Raw genomic sequence first — 27,937 nt, forward strand, 5'->3', positions numbered from 1 at the left:
CAAGGATTTCTTTAAAAGCGTGTATGCTTTTGTGATTTCTGTTTGAAATGTAGGAGGATATGGGGTCTGAGTGGGACAGATAGGGCCAACTCCGACTATAGCTCTGTTAAAGAAGCTGGAGAGACTGAACACGAAATACAGTGCTGTAACAGAGCCCTGACAGAGCACACCAGGAAACTCAGGCAGTTTCGCTGGCTGAGAATAGAAACAAGCAGAGGCAGCAACTGCAGCATCTGCTCTGTCCCCTCCATGCCGGGGAGGGCACAGCCACCTCCCAGCTTGCTCCCTCCCTCCCCACCCCGCAGACTTCCCAGCCTGCAATCTCCCTTCCCCGCCGCTCTGGCGCGGGCTCCTCTTCCTTCTTCATTCCTTTGCCTCTGCTCCAAGCTGCCGAGCATGCAAACAAACCGGGAATTGCTGAGCATGTCTGCAGCAGGGAACAGGGGACAGGGAGATCCTGCGCTGTGTGAATAGAACCACCTTTCTGATATAGTTGGAAAAATCATTAAATGTTTATATATGTATTTATATATGGATTAAATGTTTATATATGTATTTATATATGGGTACCCTTGTTTCTTCAGCTAACTGCCTACTCCGTTTCACCCCTTTGCAGCAAACACATCCTTAAATGAAATAAACAGCCACTAGCAAGGCAAAAATATTAAGACTCAACCAGAATAGGAAGCAGAACAGCAAAGTTAATATGCAAGAGCAAAATATCACAGAGCCAACTGAAATAGCACCACTATTCAGCTTCCCTAATGGCTGGCTGAAATCTGTACCAAGATAAAAGGAATCCAGCAAGACTAAGTGATGCTAAGAGCAGAAGGGAAGAGCTTCAAAGAACTCGCTTCATAAATATCCCTCAATATTGTAGCATATTACCCTCAAATTAAGTTAAATCAAACCACATCTGTGAGATTAGACGATGGTTGAATTGCAGGTACCAATAGCAGCAAAATGTGCTACCCTGACTATGACAAGATCATTGTTGAGTGCTCATCAGTCACCTTTCAGAAGAATGCAGAAGCAAATGTTCCCAAAAGCTCCCATTAGCGCAGCCTGGGCTACTGGGTACACCTGGCTTAGGCTTCCCACCACCAGCCGTCTGCTGGGAAGCTGGAGGATTTCAAGTGCACTGAGATGTCAAGTGCACTGAGATGTCTGTCACCTCCTCACCCTACATCAACAACATTTTGCCTGAGCTTTGACAGTCGGCAGGTAACCATTTTCTGAGCAAGTTACAGAAGATGTTTAACACCATTTGTTAAAAGTTAAAACGTTTAAAATTTGTCAGACTGAATCACTTGCTCCCAGGGATTTTAGAAGAGTAGGCCAAGGAACCGCTGGGGTTGAAGACTGATTAAATACCATTAGTATTTTGGTAATATTTAGGAACTGTGAATGAGGTCACTGTAGCAATTACAGGCCATTTAACTCAACATCGATCCCAAGCAACAGAACCTAAGTGTCAATAGAAAATGAAGACCACGCAGAGCTAAGGCACAGAATCCTTAGTAAAAACAGTCAATATAGCTTTAGGAAAATCAGACCTACAATCCTACCTAGAAAGTGTCCCCGGCCTGATAAGTTTAGTTAAGTGTCTTTCAGCGAACTAAGCACATGTTAGCCTATTATAGCTAAACAATTTTATTTAAAAAGCAATGTTACACAAGTCAACAAAGCATTTTAAATAGTTCAGCATTCTTGACCACTGGCATTTAATATTGGACATAACAGCTCCCCTAGTCTTTATGGGAATCAGGACCCGAAACAAAAGTCTTCCAGGAGCTTGAAACTTCTATTTAAGAAAGTCAGTGCTGGTGTAAATGTACCGTTCCACCATTTTTCACATGACCTGCAAGAAAGGACAAGTCAAGTTCAAAGGTGTGATGTGGATCACACAGCACAACAGACTCAATTGAGCAGTGGCATTATTACTGTAACCAAACAAGATTATACAAAAGGCAGACCCAAAATTTAGGTCACACTGTTAGAATGCAATTTGGAAGACAGTAATTTAAAAGAACATTAGGGTCACGGTGGTTTGCCCGCTAGAACAATCACTCCGTGGAGCGGATTGAAAACAAATGTGATACTCCAACGCACAAAGCATCAAAGTACCATGTTTAAACTACAAGAAGTAATCATGCCATTTAGCACTGGTCCTCCTAGAACGTGTCTGCTCCTGACATCAACTGCCTGCATCTAATGTCATTAAAGCGGTAAGAGCTCAGATGAAAGCAATAGGTTCTATTTAAGAACTAGACTTACAGACAGACACCATAGCCAATCCAGTTAATTTATCCAAGAGAAGGTAAAGAGGCAGTGATCGTTGCCCGTAAGTGTCAGCATATAGGTGATAAGTCTCTCACCTAGAGCTGATTTGATCAGAGAATGCCAATCTGCAGGGCTGAAGCTGTTCTTAGGAAGTTGAAGATTTGATAGCACTGATATAAAATTTCTCAGGTTCCTGATGCTATGACCTATTCTGGCAGCCATCAAACCTAGGGATCTCCATTTAAATCATCTCCTCTTCTAAGTTGGAAAACAACTTCCAAGCTCAGTCTTTCATCTCCCAAACAAGAAACTAAACCACCTTCAAAAAACCCTTGCTCCCTCCTACGTGCCAGAGCTGTTTTACTTCACATACAGAAATTCCATTTGGGCCAGTGAAAGATAGGAAAGGGAAAGGATAGACTGATGGGGTAGGCTACTATCCAGTCTGACGAGCTACCCAAGTCAGGCTGAAAATACCCTCTGAATCCACCCCCACACTTTACAGTTGATAGCCTTGAGGAAAGACCACTGGCTACTCCACTCAATTTTCTTCCCAGAAAAAAACAAAGCAAAACCTATGTGTTAGGCTCACCTGTGTGTGAACTGAGGAGGAAATCCAAAATATTCTGTTCAACTCAAAATTAACCACAGAATGTGATTTTTCTTTTCTTTCCTTTTATTTATTTATATACATATATATTTGGTCTGCCTCTTGCTTTTCAGTAGGCCCCCTCTGACCTTCAAAATAATGAGTGCAGAAGCTCACTTCCATCAAGACCTGACCCCAGCCTCTTTCAAAGCAAACCCAAAAATGCCTTCCCCCTGGTGTCCTTTACTGCCTTGACCTTCCTTATCTTCCAACGTTTACTTATATGCAAGACATGCCAGGAAAAATGAAAACACAGCTTTAGCTCAGGAGTAACTGAGGAGTATTCAGAAGTTTTTTGGCATAGCAGTATACTGCAACTAACTTCTCTAAAGTCGCTGTTTTTTGAGCTTGATCACTACTGGAATACGGCACAGAATTTTTAATTATACTGCTACTATGAAGTGGTAATGAGCATTAGCTGATGACTCAGAATAATAATTACTAGGTGGTGCCATGATGAAGGTACAATTTTAGAAGCCGTGCAGGTGTTACTTTCCTGAATGATTCAAAAATTACAAGCAGCCAATCCTCCCGCTAATTGCCCATGGAAGTTATGCACATCTAAAATGCCTTCTAAAATGTCCAAAATGAGCATATGAGGAGGTTTCGCCTTAATGTTGCTAAGCTGATTGGTTGTCAGTGTCCAGAAATAATTCCCCTAGTACAAGATTTGGCTTTTTCACGATGTGTCAAGCATCCATCTATTAAAAAGGTTAGGTTGCCTTTTCTTGAAGAAGGAAACATTTCAGGCTTCCTTCTCTCTAAACCTCCCACAGCCCCCACTTCAGAGTGTCACTCATTTTATATCAGTGGCAGCAGCAGCAATAAATTCCTACTTTCAACGACAGCATAAAGGTTTGTATATTACAGGGGCTGGCCATCATTTTTCTTTTTTTTTTTTTTAAATGACGATAGGGGAGTATGTGTTTGAAAACAGTAAGTAACCCTGGAAAATTGTGCGAAACATTCTTGTAGCACTGAGTTTTGGCAACTTCTTGGAAAATACCTGTCATAAAGGGCCTCCCTTCCCTCCCAGCTTGTTCTCCAGGTCACTCCATTGCACTGCAAATTGAGTCAAGAGAAGTTTTCAATGTCTCAATTTCTAATGAAAACGCAGCTGACTGGGGATATATATATCACATTTGTACTACAGAGTGTTTCAACATTAGATTGTTTGTGACAGCAATTCAAAAGCACCGAATCTCCCAACTCCCTTCTCCCCTGGGTGCTTCAGTGGCTCTTTTTCAATCACTCTTGAAGTAGCTGTATAATGCAGTTACACAGGCCTTGCTATGGGAACGATAGAGAGGAGATAAGCGTACTAAAAAAAAACTTTTCTTTTTGCATATCGTATCCTACATCCTCCCCCACATCGCTGCTATTTGAACAATTCAATTAAAATTTTGGGTGATAGCACACTCTCCATTTCCTTCTTAATTAACTGAGCAGTGTACAAATAGGCAACATGAGGCTGAGTGGGAAGTCCTTCCCTCACAATACAGAGGATTTTTTTTTTATAAGGGCCTTGCAGGAAGTTAGTGATAGAGGCAAGAAGCAACAAAGCCCTGGGCATGTCGGGCCATCCGTTGGGCCGTGGGCTGGCGAAGGAGCCCTGCCCCTCACCTGAGGCACGGCTGCCGTGACTCAGGCCTCACGCCCCGCTGCCTGGCATCACGTTCACCCAGCGGTTACGTCATTTCTAAAGCAGCTGGTGGCAAGCTGGAAATCAAAACCTACAAACAGTACAGGCACATATTGTGGAGGTCTGCTATACAGAATAGCAGCGATTGCTGTCAAAGGTAAAAAAATAATTTTAAAAGTTCATCGTTCATCCTTTTTAAATTTCAGCTGTGGAGTTCACCTGTTTACTAACTCATCTAGACACCAGGAAAAGATGAATTATTCTGCTCCTCAGTCCGGCATTACAGCAACACAAAAGAGATGTTTGTACCAGCAGATAGATGAGCTTCATTACTTTGGAACTGGTCCCTTGTACAGAGATGCTGTGCTGATATAAGGCCCTTAATAAAACCAATTACCTTACTCGTTATCACCGCAAGTGATCTCCACAATCATATGATTAAGTTATCACAAGTCAGATGAGCTGCCCTCATGAATGACACGCAGTTAGCCTGCCCCAAGCGCGAGGCAACTTTCTGTTAAACTTCTTTCAGTTCCCTCACACTCGCACCGACTTCAGAGGCCCTCGGTGGGCCAGGCTGACGCATGCCACCAAGTATGCCAAGGCTCAGCTCAGGAAGCCCCAGCACAGACCTGCAGAGCTATTTATTACTGCACATAGTCTACAGATAGCAACTTTTAAATAAATTAATCACATTTGATTCTCTTGGGCACCAGCAGAACGTACTGAAGTGCGCTCAATGTAGGGTGCAATTCAGAAAATGTAATTACATTAATTAAAGATATTTAAATGTTAATCTGTAACAATGTTTGCCCATTATTCCAGCAGGTTTTGTTTCCATTCCTTCAAGCCCTTGAGCCCCTCATCAGACAATGCTACCTCTGTTAGGAGGCTGGCAGCACAAGAAGAAGGTGACACTACCAAACCCAGGCATTTAGCCTAGAGCCCCTCTTCACACATGTAATCATATGCTGTTGAACAAGCTCAAAACCCATTTGAAAGCCTGCCCAACATACTCACTGCCATGGTGCTAAGCCATTCTGAATTAAAGTCTGATACCCATCTACTTCGATGAAGAGCTTTTTTTTTTTATTGTTTATAAACCTGAGAGAAATCTTAAGACAGATGAAACATCCCCTAGCCCAACACCCTTCCCTTAGAACAGACTTCACATCACTTTTTGCTAAGCAGTCAGCATGAACTAGTCACGAGGTTATTTCTGTTTTCAAGGAGAGGGAGTCCTCCCGGGGGCAATTCAACTCCCCTATTTTAGGTGCTTATCTCAGGCTCGCATGAATCACCTCAGCCTCTCCCTCCCCACCCACTGACTGTAGAGGTAGCCTTAAATAACTAAACAGAGCTTGACTTTAACTGTCTTGCTGAAGATGATCAGGAAAGATGAAAAAAATTAAACAGTGGCTGGTAGCAGCCACTGAGGATCACTCATTTTTCATCTCAAACACCCTCCTGGATTTCTGAAAAAATGTGTTTCTAAACTTTCTGAATTGGAAGTTGCATCAAGACTTAGAAGTTAATAAAATGAGTTATTTTCCATATACATGCACCTAATCTCTTCTTTGTATCATTGGCATTCAAAGCTTTCTGCAGCAATTTCATGACTTAACTTTGCTGTGAACGAAACAAGGGGCAGAAGAGGGAGCTAGACTTATTTTTCATTTAAGCCAGCTGCATGATAATTGTACTGTTCCTATTCTGTACCTTTAAAATCCATTCTCGGTTTCACCTTTGTGGTATTTTCTCTCTTCCTTTTTTTTTTTCCCCCCCTCCAACTGAAGAGGTATAGTGTGTTTAGTCTTTCTTCAATGGAAAGTTGCCTCAATCTTTTTCACTCTAAGGTCTTTTACTCTTCCTCTATTCCTTCTCCATTTCAATTCTTATTTTGAGGTGGAATGGCCAGAACTCTCCACGGCATGTGAGAGGCACATACATATGGATCTAAGGCATCATAGGGATACTTTTGGTTTTGTTCTCTACTCCTCTCCCAGCATTCCCAAGCGTTCTCTTGCTTTACTGAGCACCGCCACATACTGAGATGACATTTACAAAGAATTATCCAGTATATGTCCAAGAGGGTGGGATTCTTACCCCCTCAGCAAGAACCGGATTATTTCCTTTCCCCCTCCATGCATTACTTTGCATCTGTTGACACTGAATTTCATTTGCCATCCCAGAAAGAAAGGGCTGTCTGCAAGCCACTTCAGGCAGGTTAGGGCCAGAAAACTGTAAATAATTTTGTTATCCTCTGCAAGTTCTGTCATCTCCGTATAGCCAGATTATTGGTGAATACATTGAACAGATCAGACAACACCACAGATCTCTGAAGGACTTCATCCCAGCAATGGCCTTTATAGAACCAGGAAGTTAATCAGGTATTCCTGTTCTTTCTTTCCTGTTTTTAACCACTTATCAATTTGTGAGAAGTCTTTTTCTTTTATTCCCTGAAAATTGTGATTCTAATAGATTCCTGTAAAATGCAGCTTGTACTTCCATTTTCAAAGAGATTTTGACAAGGCATCAGCTAGATCTGCTGTATCCATGTTGTAGCTTCCTTCAGAAACTTCATCAGACTCGTGAGAAACAAATCCCATTCACAGAAGACATGCTGTCTCCTCTCCGGCACAATTCATTTCTTTGTTATCTATTAATTCTATTCATTATGATTTCTACCAAACTACCTAACAAAGCCAGATTTACTGATAATCTCCTTGCATGACCCCAGAAGCCCTTGCTAGATGGGTATATTGTTGGTTTATTTAAGCAGCAGAAGACAAAGGAGAAATTTCTTATTTTTATTCCTTTAGAGCTCTTGCACAAACAGCATCCAGCTCCAGTGCCTTGTTACCAGAATATTTTACCCCCTTTTTTTTTTTTTTGTGAAAAGCCTTTTAGAGCTGACATTTCAAACGCAGCCAGGCGACTATCAAAGAGACGTGTCTGGTCTGGTGAAGGCACATCCCTGCGATCCAGTTTCCTTGAAGATACCAACAGTGGTTTTAGCAAAGCTAATGATGTGTAGTCTAAGAGGAGCAAAGCCATGAGAAAGGAGAGAGTACAAGGTAAATGGATAAGGGATGAGTCATACTATTTAAAATAACTGACATCTAAGCTTATCTTCATTGTGGCACCTAATAACATGCATGTCCTCAGCCCACTCAAATGAGAGAATACGGCTGCAGTCAGGAGCTCTGCTGTGAACATTTTTCATGAAGTTGCCACCCCCAGTCACTGCTGCTGCCCTTCTCCTCAGAAGGCCCCTGGAAAGGAAACAAGTGCTCCTGGTGCTTCAGCAGTCACCTGCCTTCACCTGCACCACAGCTGAAAAATGCAGGAAAGCTGGGAAGGGACTCTTTGTTAGGGACTGCAGTGATAGGACAAGGGGTAATGGTTTTAAACAAAAAGAGAGTGGGTTTAGATTAGATATTAGGAAGAAATTCTTTACTATGAGGCATAGGAACAGGTTGCCAGACAACTTGTCGATGCCCCATCCCTGGAAGTGTTCAAGACCAGGCTTTGGGCAACCTGGTATGGTGGGATGTGTCCCTGCCCATGGCAGCACGGTTGGAATTAGATGTCTTTTAAGGTCCCTTCCAACCCAAACAATTTTATGATTCTGTACTTTATCAGTGGTTCAGCTAGGGCTGATGAATTTAAGCTGAAGACAACAACGATGCCCTTGTGTACAGCAACTCAATGGGCTGTAACACGTTGGCCAGCCCAGAGGTGCAGTCATGGGCCAGATACAACAGGTACACCCCACGCCGGGGTCCTGCACCACTTAACAAGGTGGATGAAAAAGCAAGCGCTCCCCTGAACTTCAGTACACATGAATGGGTCAGTCCTGCATTTAGGATGCTGATAGCTGTAGCTTACGCCCATCAGAAAATGATGAAAGAAGTGATCAGAGTGGGTTTCGACAGCATCGCCATTATTTATGTTAGTGAGTGGTTCCACGGTTTGCGGCAGTTGTGCAAACCCCAAGTGCTTCAAAAGCAACGATTCAGATTAATCTCTTTCCATTAAAAGAAAAGCAACACAAAGTCAAATATACATGAAGCATCCCTATTATCATCCTGGTTTTTGAGCAGCTATGTGCTTTTGTTGTTTGTATTTGTCTTTCACTACAGCTGTTGAAATGCAGGATTTTAATTGAAAGGTGAAATTATTTCTAATGTGACCCTGAGGAACTGTGTTTAAAGAAAAATAACCCATGAAATACTGCAAGATTCATGACAGATATCAGACTTCAGACCGCTCTTAAGAGGTGTGGCAACACTGAAGATTTGGTATATGCATCCGGAGGGACATAATTACATAGGTTTTCAGCTTTCAACCACGTCTTTTCAAAAATGCACTTGTCCAAGCATTGCTCAACATCATGTCAGTGCAAAGAGGCCAGGATTTCCAATGTTGAATTACTTTTACAGTGTCTCTCAGAAAATATATAATGCAAGAAAGCCTAAGTACTTAGAATTACTTTTTTTTTTTTTTTTTTAACTAAAGGTCCTACTGGAATTTAACTTTGTAATTCATTGCAATATTTTAAATGTTATCAACATAAAACTTTAGTACTTCAGTTATAACCGCGTATTTGAAATAACATCCAAAAAGCTAGGTAAATTGTTATTATACTCAGAGGATTGCTATTTCTTCCATGATGATGAAAAAAGCAGGTTTAAGAAGCTAAATTGGTAGCACATAACGCTAGTGAACAGACTTTTAAAGAAGCTGTAGGAATTCTCCAAATTCACTTTTGCGAAGGACCCATCTGGGACTGACCCATGGCCGGGCTATGATAGCTTCATTAGGAAGGTGTTATAACAACATCCCAGAAACAGCAGCAGAACTGAGGTTTTCTTTTCTCCTTTGCACATGGTTTGCTCTTCCAACAACTTGTCACCCATGGGAATGAATAGGAAGGTCTCCTTCTCCATACAAAGAGCCTACGTGCAATTTTCTTCTTCAGACTGATACAGACATAGGAGACAAAACAGATTACTCCATGAATGAACAAGCAAACTAGCTGTCAGTCAGACCAGGCAATCTTGGTACAAATAGAGGAAGATTACTACAAAATACGTAGTTTGACACGCTGACAGAAATCACTCTTGTCAAGTTGTATTGATACACAATGACTTGCAGGCTACTTTGGGTGTTTTACTTCCCCAAACTTATTTTTTTCTCATGACTGTAAATGCTGAGCTACGTCTTTCTTATGTCCCCAGTACAGGGTGGTTGGTTTGATTTTTTTTGTATGATTCATAATCAGATGCTTAAATTTTTTTTTTTCCCCTGATGACTTAAGTGAATGTGTCATTGTCACTTGGGAACAAGCAACAAAAAGCATGAACGGGAGCATGTTCAGTGCTGTGAACAAGGCCAAATATTTTTGGATCTCTGTCTTCTAGCACTACCAGACTTATTTCAAAGTTTCTTCCCTAGACCTCACTTTCTGCTGCAAACTTCTACCCCTTGCTGAGAATTCAGAAGTGGCTGTGCCAGATCAGACTTTCATTTTAATTAAATCCAAAAATCAGGAGTTATTTAACATTATTTTATACTGCTTAGAGCCAGTAATTGGACTCCATGTGCCTCTTCTCTTTGCAGCCAAGGGCATAATTTTGGCAGGTTCACATAGCTTTTTGCTCACAAGCACAGAGTACACAGATCTTCCGAGCCAATTGGGACACAGCTAACAGATGCTCGGAGAGGAATTTTTTTTTTTTTTTTTTTTGCCCCACCTAATATAAGGCTTTCTCTGGCTGTTAGACAGGATTCCTCACCAAGGTGAGCCAGGAAAAACTAATAGCTAAATATAAGCTCCTTAGCAAGGCAATGGTAACACAGCTAATGCTGAAGTCTTTTCCAGGGCTATGGTAAACCTGGGTCCAGCAGAGGGAAAATGCCATCATCACTGGAGATGAGGATGGGCATGGGTACCGCTGGGGGGGTCACCACACCTCACCCTTGTGCCAGCCTAGCCACTCGCCCAACCCAAGACAAACCGGGTGCTTGTACGTGCATGGAGTTTAAAATCAAAAACCTCCAAAAACCTCCAAAAGAGCACTTTGCACACCCCAAATCGAAACCTGTCTGGCTTAAAGCACAGAAGCTGGTCCAGCTGGGTGGGGAAGCAGCTGCAGGATGGAAGGGACGGAGGCAGCAGAGACTGGGGGCAGGACGGAAACAGTGAACTACCCCACGCCAAGCAGAAAGGGGAGCAGCACTGCGACTGACAACCAGCGTTGCAGACAAAGGGTGTCTACAGCCATATTAAAGTCTCTGGGAGCTCACCCCACCTGCTTGATGCATACTGAAACATGATGCGTCCGTCTTGCCAGCAGTAAGCCTTCATCACCCTCTGTGTGCAGTCTCACAGTACGCAAGCAACCCAGACACCAGGCTACGTGGGCTACAAAGCAGTCCAGGCTCTGACTGTACTGACAACCTCAGCCATTCAGAAGTGGCACATAAGGCATATTTTTATTTACCTTTGATTTTTAAGCATGAATTTAACTTGCTGTACCTTCTCAAGCTAATCCCAGGAACAAGGAGATTGTTATTCTTTGAAGAAAGTGCTGAGACTCGCTACATCATTTGACTCCAGAAACTGGGGATAAGCTATTGCCAAACTAGTGACAAAAATGTAAAAATTGGCAATAACATACAAGACACACATCTCTCCCTCCCCAAAGATCCTCTTTCAAACACTGCCCCACCTCCCCCCATGTCCTTGAGCTCTCACACCAGCTCCTCTCAGCTCCCGAGCAGCAGCTGGTTAAGGTGCCTTTTAATCCCATCTCTTTGCTGCTCATACCCTGCCACAAGAAAACTCATCTCAGGAAATAAAACCCACATCCATCTGTCCCCTAACATTTTAATCAATGGTGGTTAATATGAGCCAATGCCCAGGCTGGGTTTCCCAGGCATGGTAAGACCTCATCTTGAAGGTGCAAAACGAGCAGTGCACTTCAGCAGTTGTGTAAGAGCAGGAAGGTCTGGTGGGATCAGGGCAGTGGCCCTCAAACCGTGGTCAGGTGGCATGGAGAATGACACTCAGTTGACAGCAAAGCAATAATCTGTTTGTCACAGCCGTGCCTGGGTGGTAGCACCACTCAACTGTTTAACCATAAAGCAGCACAGCAGAGAAAGGAGAGATGCCAGGAGCTAACAACTTGCACCGGTTCAAGAAGTCTGGAAATCGATGGCATACAAAAGTGAGTGGGGGAAGAAGAGCTCAAATTTTCTACAGCACCACTATGTATGCCCAGGGTTACAAACCCAAACTCACCAGCACAAGACATGTTGTACTTCATTTTCGTCTGAAAATTAACTTTTTTTGAACCTCTGAGGAGCTATTTTAGGGTGATTTTTAAAGACCACAAATATATTGCCCTTAAGTTCCAGATTATCAGAAAAGTGAATAGGAGAGATGTCACCAGTCAGCACACATCTATTGCTATAAAAAAAATAAAAATTTAAATGGAATCTCTAACGAACCCCCTTTTCCAGGTCTTCTTGGAAAAGCATCATTGCTTCACCAGCTTGACAAAAGCCAGTGGGCAGCCTGAATCAGCACAGGACTTTAATTCTCGTACGGACACTCACAGGTGGAGAGGTTGGCGGAGACTGAAATACATGGGAGTATCTATTACAGACTACAGAACGAGCTTCCAAACATGCCCCCAAAACCACCGCAACCCTGCCAGAGCATCTTGGAGCTAATGATTACCAGGGGTCCCACGAGCCGCTTGCTGGTGGGAAGCTGGGCTGCAGTGCCCTGGCCTCTAGCCAGCCCCGTCCCGTGGCCATCCTCCCGCGGCCAAGGCCGTCAGCTCCAACCGCTGGAGCAGGTCCACAAGCACGAGGAGCTTTTCCTGCACTGGAGGAGGAAGCCGTGTCAGGCTAGACCCATCACCTACCTCCCTGCCACTGCTGAGCCGTTTTTCTCCACCATCTTCTCATTTGCGGCTCGGCTGTGCCTAAAGGCAGAGTAATCATTTGCCCTGAGCAGAGAAGAAAGCCGTGAAAGCTATAAACTTCCTAAACATCCCTTCTGCCAACACCTGTCATTCGCTTCTACATTTCCTATTTGCTCTGTTTTCATTTAAGGTATTATATGACTCAGATGAGGCCTCAACAGCTTCAAAAGAATTCCTGTGTCTGACTGCCTCGGTTTTATTAAAAGTAACTGAGCCATTGATCATCATCAGAAGATATATTCTCAGGAGGAAAGATATCATTTGTAAACAAATGATCCTGTGAGCACAAACACTCCACCAGCCTCAGATAACAGGGAAACGAGTACACGGGGGGAGGAGAGAACCCCCCCAGCACGCACTCAGATCATCTCAGGGATAACAAATGGAGAGAGTCGCACCTTTATGAGCAGATGGGCTAACAAGAAGATGGTCTTCCAAAGGGAGAGAGAGGGGGAGAAGTCATTTTCTTTTCTCTTGTCAAGTCTTTAAAAGCAATTTCATGCTGCTGTCGAAGGAGGCAAGCAAGCACAACTGCTGATCCCTAATACTACCAATTCCATACCTTCAGAGGTGTTTTTTTTTTTTTTTTTTTTAAATCTGACAGCTTCCATACACACCCTCGCATGCTGCATTTCATGGCTGACCAAAGTGTGAGGGCTAGAGAAGGTAATGCATGATTGCATGGCAACACCTGTGAGAAATCAAGCTATTTTCCTTCCCCTACCTCCAGCTAGCTACAGACAAACAGGATCAGCCTGTCTGGGATATGAAACTTGCTTCTAGAGAAACAAATTAATAAAGATCAGCACCATGGATTAGAGCACATAAAGAGTGAAAGATGCTATATAAAAGTCTGTTGAAGCATCTGCCAGGTACAATCTCTCATTTTTCAAGAGTAATGGACCAAATATCCATAAAAATAGGTAGGGAGATTTACTTTTTTTTTTTTTTTAATGCTTTCATGTGAAAGATCAATGTTTCATATTAGAAAACTTAAAGGACAACTTCTAGCAAACATTTAACACGAATACAGTGCAGGCTCAACTGCTGCTGCTGGAACGGAGTGGTTTTCGTGCAATTCTGTTTCTTTGGATGCAAAAGGATGGTGAAACCTGCACCAGATGCCCTCTATTCCCCAACCAAAAGCATGTTTTGCATATCCAGTTTAACACCACACAAACGACATGGGAGCCACCAAAACATGCAGAGGTTTGTCTAACAGAAAGTGGGCTTCTAACCAAGAACAGCCGCAAAAGATCAGACACAGCTAAAGGCCCTTTGGTCTGCAGCCAGAATCCTCAGTCCCTAGAAATAACAGCAAGGCAGTGTCTCTGAATCAGCTGGGGCAACTGTCTGCCGTTCCAGGAAAACTTGGAGAAGTGCTCTTTGAAGAAATGATTGTGCAAGGAGGGGAAAAAAGAGAAACAGACCTCAAGTTATCCTCACTGTTGGGAAAATACATCTTGTGATCCAAAACATGTCAGCTAGCCACCAAAAAGCCCAGCTGAGCTGGTGCCCTGAGGTGAAATTCAGCTTGGTTAAGTTCATACAAAGTATGCGCATCAGCAGCTTGCTTGCTTTGGAGGCTAAGGGTTTGCATCGGTGTATAAAGGTGCTGCAGGAGAGAAATGGCCACACTGCCATGTGTTTCTTCAAAAGAAACGCTGTAGCAGTCGGCAAATTCAGGGCTCATCTAAACTCAAACAGTTTCTCTAGGCGGTCTAGAGTTTCCTTTGAAGTATGTATCTATGAGCACATATGGTCCTGGAGCATATCCACACACATTCACCAGAAGGGAATGAGAGTGGGTGGAATACATAAGACTACCCCTAAGAAAGGGAGTAGGAAGAAGAGAGAATAAAAATTCTGGCATAAACAAACAGCTGCTATCTCTAGCCCTTCTGGTCGAACCCCTCCTCCAGCCCTGATGCCACTCTGCAAGAAGCCTTGTTAAACTTAAAAGACAACTGGAGAAATAAAAGCACTTTTACAACCCAATTATGACCACTTAAAAACATACTGTAAATCTATTCACTGCTTAACACGCCAGGTACATCCAGCAAATGCATTTGCTCAGTGTGTACCCAATGTAGCTTGATATTCTCCGTGTAGCTTGAGTGTGCACATTCAAGCAATAAGAAATTAAATAAACCAAGCCTGGATTAGACTCAGTCCACAATAGCAAGGAAAAAAAATAGAGTAATTATTGACAGTGGCTTGGTTAAGCTTAGAAAAGCTTAACGGAAAAGGATTTTTCCATAATTGCCATCTCTAACCTTTTATCCAAGCTCAGTGGGTACATTACCTAAGTCAGCAGGAAGTTTAGCCACTCCACATGAAATTAATAACGTTTATGGGCTGACCCATCACCCACAGCCTTCTGAAAGCTTTTTAGAGCAAGAGCTATGAAGATGTTTGTCCTCTCATCAGGAAATGGTCCATGCCACACTTAGCTGCTTAAAACAAAACAACGTCCCCCTCCTTCAGCAGGCAGCAGTCCCCAGGGACCAAACCTCCCTCTCACACAGTCTCAGGAGTAAATTAACCGCTCTGTTGAGTTACCTTAGCTACTAATTACAGGCATGAGCACAAGGCTTCTCTCAGGAGCAGCACATCCCATCCACTGACCCACAAGGACCACACCACCAGGGTGTCCCTCCCACCATGCCCACCTGCCCCGAGGAGCACCTCGTGCACCCGATCAGCCACCTCCTGTCCTCACAAACACAATTCAGCCCTTATGTCCGTCCACCCCACGGGCCCACCCATCTGCAGAACAAAGCTCTACATTTAAGGGACGAGCAAGAAGGCTGGGTGGCTGTACAGTGGCTGTGGAGTCACCCTGTGCACGAAGCCAGTGCTGTCAGCCCGACTTTGTATTCAGGTAAACGGAGAACGAGATAAACTCGTTTAACCAACGTTGACCCAGTTTCACACCAGAAAGAAGCAAAACAGACAGGAGAAGTTAAAATGTATTCCTTATGAGATGCTGTTCATCTGTTTTGAAATGGCAAGCATAAAATACTTGAGTCCCTGTGATAAAATTCTAGCCGAGGAACAGGTTAGCACCCTGACTTAACAAAATTATGTTGAAAAGCATTAACACTGAAAACAGCACACATGCATTATAAGATTGTGCCCTGTTTTCGATGTCATAGACCAAGAAGAGAACAAGAAAAATCAAAAGAAGGACAAACAAGGATGGCTGGAAATTGATTGCCGCCTTTGAAATTTTAGTGGAACAGTTGGAATAAGAAGCTGACTGCAGCTGAACTGAAAAATCACTGTGTAGCTAGATTACTCATCTACTGTTAAACCAAATTAAAGTTTTCTTCCCACAGGCAATGCTGAAGATTTCAAAAAACCCATAATTTATAACTCGGGAAAGTTTAGAAGAAAGCTGTGCAGAACTGAAATGAATTTTGGACTTAATGGGCAGGAAAACAAAGGACAGATGAAACCTCATGTTGCTTGCTACCACAGGAGATACTGCAGAGCATGCAGCAGGTAACTAAAACAGGAGCCTGATTAGCAGCGTTAGGGAAGGGCTCACCTTACTCCTCTCCCAGCTCCAAACAAACCTCCTTCTTCTAAAAATCACCATTTCAAACTGTTATGCAGTAACAGAGGCAGCAAGAACAAAGGTTTTCAGCAACCCTCACATTTATTGCAGCCAACATGAGGAAGCACTATCAGCAGGAGTTTGAACAGGTGATTCTCCTTAACATTTTTTGTAATTAGGCAGCTAACTCATCTATACGAAGCATGGAAAGCAAGTGTGCAAGGCCTTTCACGCAAAGCGCTGCAGTAAGTGCTTTATTCCAATTTATTCTCCAGGAGTGATCACACTTTGGATGGAAGCCCACTTCAAACAATTTATTTTTCATGTCTGGACAAGGCAATATAACTTCAACACAATTTAATCTCTTTGCTAATAGACTTAGCTGTTACAGCTGAAATACACAAGCTTAACAATAAGGTTAAAATACCCAGAATACTTAAATCTGAGAAATGCGTTTGCTGGCTGTAGTTCAGGACAAGTAGAAGCAATTGGCTAAAATGCGGCCTCCCTGGGCAGCGCAGCGACTCCGGCAAGACCTGGCGGGCAGTTACATCTGACTCCTCTCAATCGCCTACAAAGGAGCAATCGGGTATAGCGGGGCACACAACCGGCTATAAAAACCCTTAATTGCCAGTGAAATTCAGGCACTAAGGCCCCTCAGAAAGGCTCGGGAGCACCTCGGTGCCGCAGCAGCAGCCACCGCTTGGGCTGGCTCCCTGGGTCAGCACCGGCCTGAGGCGACAGCAGGGCAGGACTGAAGAAACCTGTGGATCTTGCCTTCATCAGATCGGGTTGTCCATGGGATTGTGTTGTCCATGGGATTGTGCTGTCCATCACCCTTCCTCACACAGTTGGTTCCTCCTGCTCTCCGACTGCACAGAGCAGGCTGCAATTTACCTCCTTGCCCTCGCCCTCAAATTTGTTTGGGTAAACAGGCTCCCCTTTGTTCCGAGCTGCTACTACACTTACACGTTGTATTTTAAATCAGCCCCTACAAGCAAGGCAGGCCCTTGAGTGAAGACACTAGCATTTTTGTTCACAGTGAAATTAAACAAGTACAAGGCACAGAACTTCACTTGTAAAGGGACTACGGAAACAATTGGTTCTTAAAAGGTGAGAGGTTTTAAAAAGTTTACTAAACAAACCTAGCCAGTTAGAGTCTATGGAGTCAGCCTACAAACAAGTTCAAAGCTGTATAAACTGCCAAGGCAGTATTATTTCTGAAGAGACCTTTAAACAGTTTAAAAGCTTGCTTTCTCTCTCTTTCAAGGGCCCAAGAATTATTGGCAAGCGATTTAGCTTTTATTGAGTACACAAATAGAGAGGAATTATTCACCGAGGAAGGGAATAAACTATTTGCCATGTCTATTAAAGACAAGAGACCTAAACAGCATCCAGGAGATGCAGGATAAACATCAGAAAAAAATTCACGGTAATAATAGTTGAGCACAGGAATACACAGCCACAAAGCCCTTCCCATCAGAGGTCTGGAGAACAGGTTCAACAAATATCTGTAAGGAATGGCTTAAACACAGCTGACCCTCCCTTAAGGCAGAGGATGGATTCTGTATACAGCCTCTTCAAGTCCCTCCCCAAACCTGTTTTCTATTATTTTAAACAAACAGAGTTTGCCAAGACATTTCCCATGGGTTCATAGTTCTGCACAGCTCAGCAGAAAAGAGATCAAAAATGATCATTGCCTGATAGCTGCCCAGATTTGCTGGAAAGCTACTACTATCTCAGTTCCATAACTGAGTATGTGTCCACATTAAGAAAAATTAAATAAAATTTGCCAGGAGTAAATTGCATCCGATGTTGTCCGCTGCCCAGAACTGAGGCCCTCTGATAGGGTGCTCTGGAGATGCTTCAGCTGGACATACGCAGGATGTCAGTCACCACTGCAGACAGCCCTGCATCCTCCATAAACATCAAGCTTAAAAAATTAATCCCAAACCTCAAATGTACGTTTGAGTAGCAAAAATATTTTTATCCCTTTGATTAATATAAGGGGGGGAGGGGCCAGATATGCTATGGATTTGGGTTTAAAAGGCTGCGGCCTTCTTCCGTCAGGCACTCCCTGAGCCCCAGCTGCGGGGCAGCGGGTGGCAGAACAGCACAAAGCTTCCCCAGCCGACACCGGGCACCGTGTCCTGCCCCACGTTGCCATAACGTGTTGCCTCTTGCTCAGCGATCTACCTTTTATCCCGCTTCTCTGTCTTCAAACAGGTCATTAGCGGATTAATCAGGACTGGAATGCATCCCTGGCCGTCAAGCATCACTTGGAGCATGACCTCCTTCCTCTCCCACACTGCTGTTTGCAATCTCTCTTTCTTTCCTTGTTTCGTACAGGGACCAGTTGGTTTCACCCCCTTCACCTGCTCACAGAATCGGTTGGCAGAGACCCCTGGAGGCCACCTGGTCCAGCCCCCTGCTAAAGCAGGGCCACCTACAGCAGCTTGCCCAGGACCGCGTCCAGGTAGCTTCTGAGTATTTCCAAGGAGGAGACACCACAGCCTCTCTGGGCAACCTGTGCCAGTGCTCAGTCACCCGCATGGTACAGAAGAGCTTTCTGATGTTCACATCACCTGAAGATGACACAAAACAGACAGAGAGAGGCTCTTACGGGACAAGTGATGCTCTGACCAGAAGCCAGATCCATTTCTCACCAGAGCAAACACAGGCTATATAGAAATGTTGTTTAAGGAAGCAAAAAGAAGCCAAGAAACCACAAGCGTCCGAGGGTCTGGAAACCCTGTAATTTGTGCTGTGAAGAGAGATTACAGCCCATCTGTCCCGGCTACACTACAAAGGAATTCAGAGTTACTCATACTCCCCCTCCCCGCCTTTCTCAGCCCCCTGCCTAAGCAATAAGCAAAGCCAATATATACCATTGTGCACCTAACTTGTTTACATCATCTGCCACTTCACCATTGCTGCAGCCCTCGCAGGGGCCCGGGCACTGTGCTTGGGAAACGATACATTAGCTAAAATCATCCCCTGAAATCTGCCACGACACGTGCTTTTCCCAAGTTTTAGTCTGCGCCGATGGCATCGAGTGCTCCAGCACTGAGATTTACTTTCCTGCCTGGAGATTGTGCTGCAGGTACATCAGTAAAAACACTTCCGTGCACTCAGTAACCCCCTGCACTAAGCGTTAAAGTGACACTGCCAGATTAAAGTGGCCATAATATATTTTTAAATACCCCATTTTAAACACCTTCTCAGATTGCTAGACATAACAGTGTTTTTAATAACTGTTCTTTGACTTAGATGCATGACACCAGCCCGTCCTTCATTCTTACCCCATTAAGCAACATTTACCAAATCCCACCCAGCATTTTCCTAAGCTTTGCAGAGGTTTGGGAGACCCTCAGGGCACTGTATGTCACCCGCACATCACCTGCAGGAGGGCTGGGCCAGCGCTCACCCCCAGCTCCCCCAGACACTCGTCGAAGGAAAGGCTCGAGCCAGACATCCCGCAGGGAGCAAACCCCCTGCTCCCTCCATCCTGACGGGCAGCACAGCACAGCCCTCATCTTCTGGGAGCTGTGAGCACGGGGTGAGAATAAGGATTTGTATTTTGAAATGGCATGCGACTCAGCCTGTCACCGATTTTAAGAATATCATACTCTGACAACCAGCAGCAAATCTGACCAAAAGGCTTCTAACGGCAAGACCACACCGAGTCCTGAAGAAAGAAAAATATGCATGAAAGCTCTCAACTAGTACCACTGGGGTGCACACAGACAATGAGGAGCTTTAAGAAGCTTTTCTATGTTCCGTTTCTTTTACTATCGGGAGACTGAAAACTGCAGCCAAATCATTTAGCAAAAAAACTGAAAATCAAAACAAATCAACATCCCCCAGCAATATTCCCCCAAAGACACAAAGAAATAACTCCGTTCGTTTCTGTGTTTCTAAACAAAGGCGGGCAAGGAGATAGAGCAGACACCCCTGGAGGTGCTGCGAGTGGGCGCTGCCAGAGGAGCGGACGTCAGACACCCAACGCCGCGATGCCACCGTCTCGGCCTCACGCCGACCAAGTTACTTGAACTACCCTGGGTCTTGGTTTCCACATCTGCAGAGTGGGGATAATAACAGGTCTTTACATCACAGGGGTGTTACAAAGATCAATTAGTTAATGTCTGAAAAGCGCTTTGAAGATATAGCAGGTGGTGAGCATTATTATGCAAATAATGTGATTTAAGAAAATCACAAGTGCTGGATTAATACTAATCCCTTTGATATTTAAAAGACACCATTTTTCATATTTTAAAGCAGCACGCATTTATGCTATAGATTTCCACGACTGCTGTAACAACAAATTTTAACCTTTTCTTCTTGTACAGCTTAATACGTAAAACTCCTCTGCAGACATCTTTACAAAATCCAATCTTGATTCAGAGCTAGGAGTAGTGGAAGAAATTATGCATGTTGATGAACTGGATAACTAGATCCTATGCAGGAATATTTCTCAGAGGATAGAGTGTCACAGGCCTAACTTACTGTAACAAACATTGCAGGGTCTTTTGGTTTTAGGGCCTTTTTTGGAAGCTTACTAATTTCACGCATAGAAGCATTTGTAAAACAATATAGCTGCTACAATTATGCTATGTTATGTGGTGCAAAGAGTGGAGGAAGAGAGAAGGATATGGTTCATTCACTTCTTCAAAGGATGTCTCTCTGAATTGCAAAAAAAAAAAAAAAAAAAGACAACAGCAAAAAAGAAAACACCCTAATGTCTAATAACCTCATTTGGTGTTGGGTTTCAGATGCAAAGATCTGCACGGGCCTGCCAGGAGGTGAGGCCATCACAGTGTCTGCTCCAAGGTCCAGCAAGTGGCTGCACAACCCCTTGTGTACCAGGTGCACGCAGGGAGGAGGTGCACAGCTGTGGGACATCCCACAAACCCCGCCTGTGTGAAAACTCACAATCCCACTGCGGAATGAAAGCAGAGATGGGCAAACACCAGTAAGCACAGGAGCTGAGGTGGGACCAGGACAAAAATGTACCTGAGCAGTGATGTTGGAAACGGAGGAGAGAGTAGAGTCACAGAAGCCATCCCTCTAGTTTCCAGCCTCGCGTTTACCAATTTTCTCCTTGAAAGCAAGAAATCATTCCCAGTGCATAAAACTCCCCATACTTTAAGGACTTGCACTCTTGCACTGCCACATCCCCTTTCTGTGAGGAAGCCTGTGTCTTGTCTCTTGCACTGTAAAATTTAGTGCAAACCAGCTGGTGTGTTCAGTCTCAAAATCTGCAGAACATCGCTTCGATTAAAAACAGCTTAATACTAACCCTCTTTGGAATGCATGCCTGAAATTGATATTAATGAAACAAGATCAGATATTAATATTCTGTACAGCAGGTTCCTCAAGCTGTGCTGCAGCGTCAAATCAAATCTTTTCCCAAGCCGACATCCAAAATACAAATAGAGCATGGCAGTTAATATTGACGTGGGAGGAAGCAGCAGGAGCATTTTAAAACTTTAGAACCTCTGAAGTTTGCCGTTATAGGAAGCTCAGCTTCCTTTCCTATCACATTTCCCACAGCAGCAATATTAATAGCCATTCAATGCAGTAATAGGATCCAAACTATACACTTAGTTGCTGGCTTTTTTTTTTTTTTAATCTCCCAGTCAATATTAAAAGCATTTTGGTGCTCTTTATGATGGAGGAATGATTTTGTATTCTAGGAACTGAGAGACATTTGCAGTGTTCCCGAGGAACACTGGCAAAGGATTTACTTCAACGTGCCTCTGCTCGCGATTGATGTGGTGATACTTTATTTTAACCGGACACGCTTGTACAGATTCACAATTTAATTTCATTGCACAGACACGCACTCAGTGTAATCTCAGAGCATTCTCATTAGTTGGAGTTACACAATTTAAGTACAGTATAGGTCCAAACCACCACCTGAGGGTTATCCTTCAGCCAGGAGGAGACCCTTGAGGGTCCCTGAACACAAAGGCCTTAAGACACATGATTTCTACTCCTGGATCTGCCAGGGCTGAGGAATAAATCTACAGTTCTGACCCTGGGCAAGTAAGTACAGCCCAGCCCTTCACTTTGCTCTCCTGTAAAACGTCAGCAACTTTCCCCACTGGAAAAGATCTAACAGGCCACCTTGCTGAAGGACAGCTCCCCAGCCCAAGTGGAGGGAGGAAACATCACCACACTGCTTCCACTGATACAGGGGAGCAAACCCCCCTTTCTTCCCAATCCAAAGGAGAGAGTGAATTTCTCTCTCAAGTACCCCCAGCCTGCTTGAGCACATACACAAAAGGCTTGGTGTCTCCATCTCTACACCTTCTGCTAGTCCACCTTTTCTGAGTGTTTGGAGTTTGGACAGCTGTTCTCTTGAGGAAACCAATCTGATTTCCCTGTAAAGTCAGCTATCCCATTTGAGGTACATCAGTCCATCTTATTTTAGGGCAGATATTTATAACCAAAATTAGAAACCAGGAAAAAAAGTACGGCATTCTCAAGATTTTCACATGTGTAACCTCATCACACCAAGGAAAAAACAAAACAAAACAAAACCAAAAACCTAGACACCACCTAGAAAAGATTCATCTGTAGACTATGCCAAAAAAGAGCTACTGTAGTTGTGACAGAGGAGTAAGCCATCCTGACTAATCACTGAGCAGGAGGAAAAGCACTCAAACAGCCACTCAGAGGACAAAATATCTGGGTGCCTACATTGTTTGCTGATCTTCACACAAGGCAAGCTGTGCTGGTACAGTCTGTCCCACTGAGTACCGCTGCCTTTTCTTCCTCATGAGAGCTGGGACGTAGAGAGTTACTCTGATAGATTGTAGCTCAACCATAAAGCCGGACTGCTCATCTCCTGGGTTTGGCAAAATCTGCGTCGTATTTGTATCGCATTTGACTGGATGGCTTTTGCTTCATTAAGGATTCACAGGTAAAAAGCGGATGCAGAATCTAATCTCACAAAGCAGCGTCTGCTTTTGGGGGCTGGACTAAGCAGAAGGCTACCTCAAGTCCAAATTTCTCTTAGGACTGTAAAAACGATAGTCACGATTTGACTTAGGAAAAAAATATATGTCAATTGAGGTGAGGTTTATTTGAAGTAAAGAGAAAAAAAATATATACTTTATTGAAGCACAACTATTTAAAAAGAAATTATTGCAAGAACACATCATCCTTACTTTGTGGCTATTACACATACATATATATATATAAATGACTAAAAAATGAACTCAAATTGTAATCTTTCCTCTCCCTTCAAGTAAATGTAAGAGCTTAAGATTAAATCTGTATTAAGAAATAAATAAATCAGCTCATACATTCTAGGGACCACAAGTACAGTCAAACTAGGCCCTCGCAGCTGCACTCACTGCTCTGCATTTGGTACAACTGAAATATTCCAGAAGACAGAACTGTTACATTCTTTCAGGTGTTTGGACTTAATGAACTCAAGGAATTTCTATTAAAAAAAAATAAATAAATACCCACCCTCAATGAGTTTCAAAACCTTTACTCAGGGAACATGAAGGGAAAGTTTTCACATGCCAGAGCATACTTTCCTTTAAAAACACATCAATTGTAATTATGTTATATATTATAGGTATTATATATAATTATATATTATTTATCTCTCTATATAATAGAGATCCTATTTCTGAAAAGGAATAGAGAGCACTCCATGTATATAGCTACTTTTATGAAGGGATTAGAGACCTGTGAAGGAGAAATGCTATGGGTTATTGGGATACTGCCCTTTGAAGCATGCCGAGGGAGTAAAATTGCTAATGAGGAGTCCTCTTTTGGGACAGGGGCCTCCAGCTTTCTAAGGGTGAGCTTTAAATTGAAGTTGTGTTTGTGGCCTCATTAGATTATAACTTGATTGTTGACTTGAATTCCTGTAAGCCTCGTACACTTGGGACTTGCCCTCTCTCATTCGGAGGGCATCACATAATGGATATTCATCTTTCGAGCTATGCCTTCCCCTCGTAGCCGTGCCTCAGGGTCAGTAACCTCAGGTCTAGTTTTCACATTTAACAAATTTTTCTATTGCTCAATTGGCAAAGGCTGTTCAATACCTAGGCTGGAGCTAAATACATTAAACATTAACCATTTACTTGTCAACTTTTTAAAGTCACTTTTGTAATATCTCCCTTTTTTATTATTTTTTAAAATACCCTCTCTTTGTATTAAAAGGGTATGATGGCAGAGCTTAGCTGTCTATCTGCATATCCTACAACAGATATTGATCCTTGCAAGTGCTGTATGCCTGCCACTTCAGTATCCAGACCCACAGTTTCTGAATCAAACAAATTGTAGCACCTGGAAATCCTTTTAAGCTTCCTCCAAGAGCCTAACAGAGCTAAAAATGCTCATATTTCACTATAATCTTCTTCAAAGTTGTTTTAGATATGAAGAAAATTACCTATATTTATTTTCACGCCATTCTTGATATTTTGACTTTCTTTCTTTGTAGCAAGCAATGAAATATTTCTGTGTTCAATATGCAAACGGCAGAGATTTTTTTAAAGCCTCACATTTTACAAGGTTTTCCTAAAGCTTCTGAAGAATAGGAATGACCCGTGCGGTGGATACATTGATTAAAAGGCAGCTTGGGTGTGACAATCTAATTCTCTCACTTTACTCATTACTTTAAAAAGAGCCAAGAGACATCCTAGGATGCTTTGCAACAGGAGGGGAGGTAGAAATCTAATTTCCCAGCTGCTCTGTTTACTTTACATACCTTGTGGGCAAAAGTTGGCAAGAAGCAACTGAAAGCTGTTTGCTTTGAAATTATCACCCCATTTACAAGATTCAAGAGCAAAGTCTTCTAAAAGGAGGTAAGAGGGAAAAGGAAGTGACTACACGCATGGTTAGCACTACCCTACTAGCAGCCTGTGTGCTGTTAGTGCACAGGAGGTCATTAGCTATGGAAAAAAACGATCAGGCACCAAAGAAAGCTGGCCCATTCTCACACTCTCCCACGAACTGCATATGTACACCATGCTTAGAGCACCCATACAGAACAGCGAGTTCTATGCAAAATGGCTGTATTCGATTTAAGGACACCTCATATTATCCCCAATAGAAGTGAACCAGAGAAGGGCACTGCTGCTATTGAAAGTGCAAGTTCAACACCCAAACTTTGTTTGCAAAAGCCTCCTCTTCCCTGCCTAATATGACCACCCAGGAGGGGATGGGCAGGAAAGGATGAGAGCTGCACACACAGTTGTGGCTTGATAACACAAAGAATTTGGCAACAAAATTAGTTGAAGTGGTTCTTGAATAGTTTTTTTTTTTTTTTTATACTCTTTCAGCTTTTTGATCCAACACTGCAAAAGCACATGTTCGCAGGGCCATGCTGTAAAATACATCAGAGACGTGATCAAGCTTCTTAAAGTATTTTTTTCAAAGCCATATAACAGCTACATGTAATGCAGTATAATGCTATATCAGCTCTCCCATCCAGTTCACAAAACAATCATGGTAGCAGAATGAAGCAGCTACCAGGAAGTGACACCAGGAACCAGTCACAGAAGAACTGCCACCAAAGCCTCCCTGTCATTGACTGATGGTCTACACATGCTGCTAACCCACTTGGAACAGAAACACTCCCCCTGTGCCAAGTCATCTCCTGGGTATGGAGAGCCTGATGTGGAAGTGCTTTGTAGAAGGCTCTCCTCAAGTCAGGAGACCTGGGTATGTAGGTCTCCTTTTGCACAGGGGTTTTGGGGTAGAGGAGCAGGATAGTTAATAGAGCTAGAAGGTCCCCATCCTTCCTGGTCATGAAGGAATGCTGTGGCATTCACTTGCCCTACTTAGCACAAAATAATAATAATAAATTGGATTTTCACCCACAAATTCTGCAAATTTCTTCAAAAAGTGGCACAGAAGTGAAATTACTCATGAAAGACAGAAACAAAAACAGAAGGCATGGAGTCACCAGTCAGGTTACCTACAGAACCCCACTGCATACAGCAGATCATTTATCATCAAGTCATAGATGGCTTGGGTTGGAAGGGAGGGACCTTAAAGATCATCTAGTTTGTATATATATCGCACTCTGGCACCAAACTTACACCCAAAGCAGCCCAGACTTCTTGTATGCTAGCAGATATGCCCGTTTCATCTGACACATACAATAAGCATGGTGTAGGAGCATCTCAGTTCTGGACACCGACACAGCAGCAAACGTGACCTTGTAACATTACTGCACACGAAAGGTGCGAGCAAAACAGAAGAGTCTGTGAGAGGGACAAAACAGATGCAGGCATATAACAACAAATTTACCAGTCTCTTCTTTTCCTAACAAGATTAATAATCATGGATTGGCAAGTCCTCACTACTGTCTCATGCAAAAGCTGTGAACTTCCGATGCTGCTAAACCCTCTTCTGATATCTGAGCTCTCGTTCAAGTATAATTCAAGTAGATTAATTATGCCACAGACAACAGAAAACACAGGCTGCCTCTTCAGATTATCAGTAGGAGAAAATGCCATGAAGAGTTTAGTTTCAAGGATGCTGTTTACATTTCTAAAACGTACTTACTTATTTCACAGGCCTCAGGATCAAAATGAAAAGATAATAACTAATTGCTACAACTGGGAAAAGTAAAGTGGAAAGTCCTTACCGAGCACACCTGTACACAATAATTTGAAGAGCAGCAGTATAAGCAACACAGATTGCCAAAGTGCAATTAGACAAGTGGAAAGTGTTACTCTGAGCACTTGAGATACGATGTTTTGATAACTAAGTTACCTTGGAGATGACTCAAACGCACAAGTTGCTTAACGTCATTTTACACTATAGGTCCAGGAGGTATAAAAATACGCATAAAAATCACTATGAAATCAGACAGCATCCACCAGAATTGTAAAGTAAATACATTGTCATGCCAGATCATTGCACTGAATTTAAGGCTATAATATTTCAACCTAAGCCCTAAGCAAATAAACCCCCATAGCCATCTCTTTTGTTGATGCACCAAGCAAACCGCGCTGCAGTGCTTTACAAGAGGACCTCCTCTTTGTCAAGGAAGCAACACACAAGGAGAAAGGGAGTTTAAAAAAAAAAAAAAACAAAACAACAAAACCTCAGTCCAAGCAAGTTCTTAGCCCACCTGAGCAGCACGACCACCACTAGAGAAAGGGAGTTCTTGTGGCTCAGGCTTCTGTGCTAATAGTTTCCAGGACGAAGCACTTTTTGACGTGTACTTGTTCCTGCTGGGAGAGATGCAGAAAAGATGGTTCAGATAAGACAAAAGACAAGGGACTGGGCAACACGCACAACCAAAGAGAAATTTCTTGCTCAGTAGGTTTCTCACTATCCTAAGCAAAGAAGTATTTTGGAATTGGCATCTGAAAACATCACGGAAAATTCCTCATTTTCATCTGTATAAATGCAAAGAGGTTCCCCCCTTTTGAAGGGGAGAAAAGTAAGGAAGGTGAAATCTATTGATTTGACACTGAATTCAGCAACCAAAGAAAATAATGTATCACAACAGTCAACAAACATCAAATCAATCAGATCTCACGAACAGAATAGCAGAAATATATGCCAAACAGATTAAAAAGCAGTTAACTGAAAGATCTCAGAAAAGTTGTCATTGCTGAATAACATCACAATGCAATTGTAATGCTCCTTTTGCAGTTCACAGTGACTAGAATTATGCTCTACATCATTTATCGGTTTTATTAGCTGCCTAGAAATAAGTATGTCCTCAGCAATAAAATTAATGGATTACATGGTTTAGTAGCATGGTAAATAACAATAGAAAGGATATCACACAGAGTTATCTCAATTATTTGTCA

General features: G+C 43.0%; 1 protein-coding gene across 7 annotated transcripts in view; it reads right to left on the reverse strand.

Moving 5' to 3' along the window:
* Positions 1-27,937, reverse strand: part of PLXNB2 (plexin B2) — a 259,839-nt gene that overhangs the window by 222,343 nt on the left and 9,559 nt on the right. For 3 of the 7 annotated variants that reach the window (XM_013188351.3, XM_048080828.2, XM_013188353.3), the window contains exon 2: positions 27,247-27,349. The exons of 3 other annotated variants lie outside the window; for them this stretch is intronic. The gene's annotated coding sequence lies outside the window, so the exon portion shown is untranslated. The remainder of the gene's footprint in view (positions 1-27,246; positions 27,350-27,937) is intronic. One more of the 7 variants, XM_013188352.3, reaches the window with a different exon arrangement.

This window comes from Anser cygnoides, chromosome 1, assembly GCF_040182565.1.
Source record: "Anser cygnoides isolate HZ-2024a breed goose chromosome 1, Taihu_goose_T2T_genome, whole genome shotgun sequence".
Taxonomy (NCBI): domain Eukaryota; kingdom Metazoa; phylum Chordata; class Aves; order Anseriformes; family Anatidae; genus Anser; species Anser cygnoides.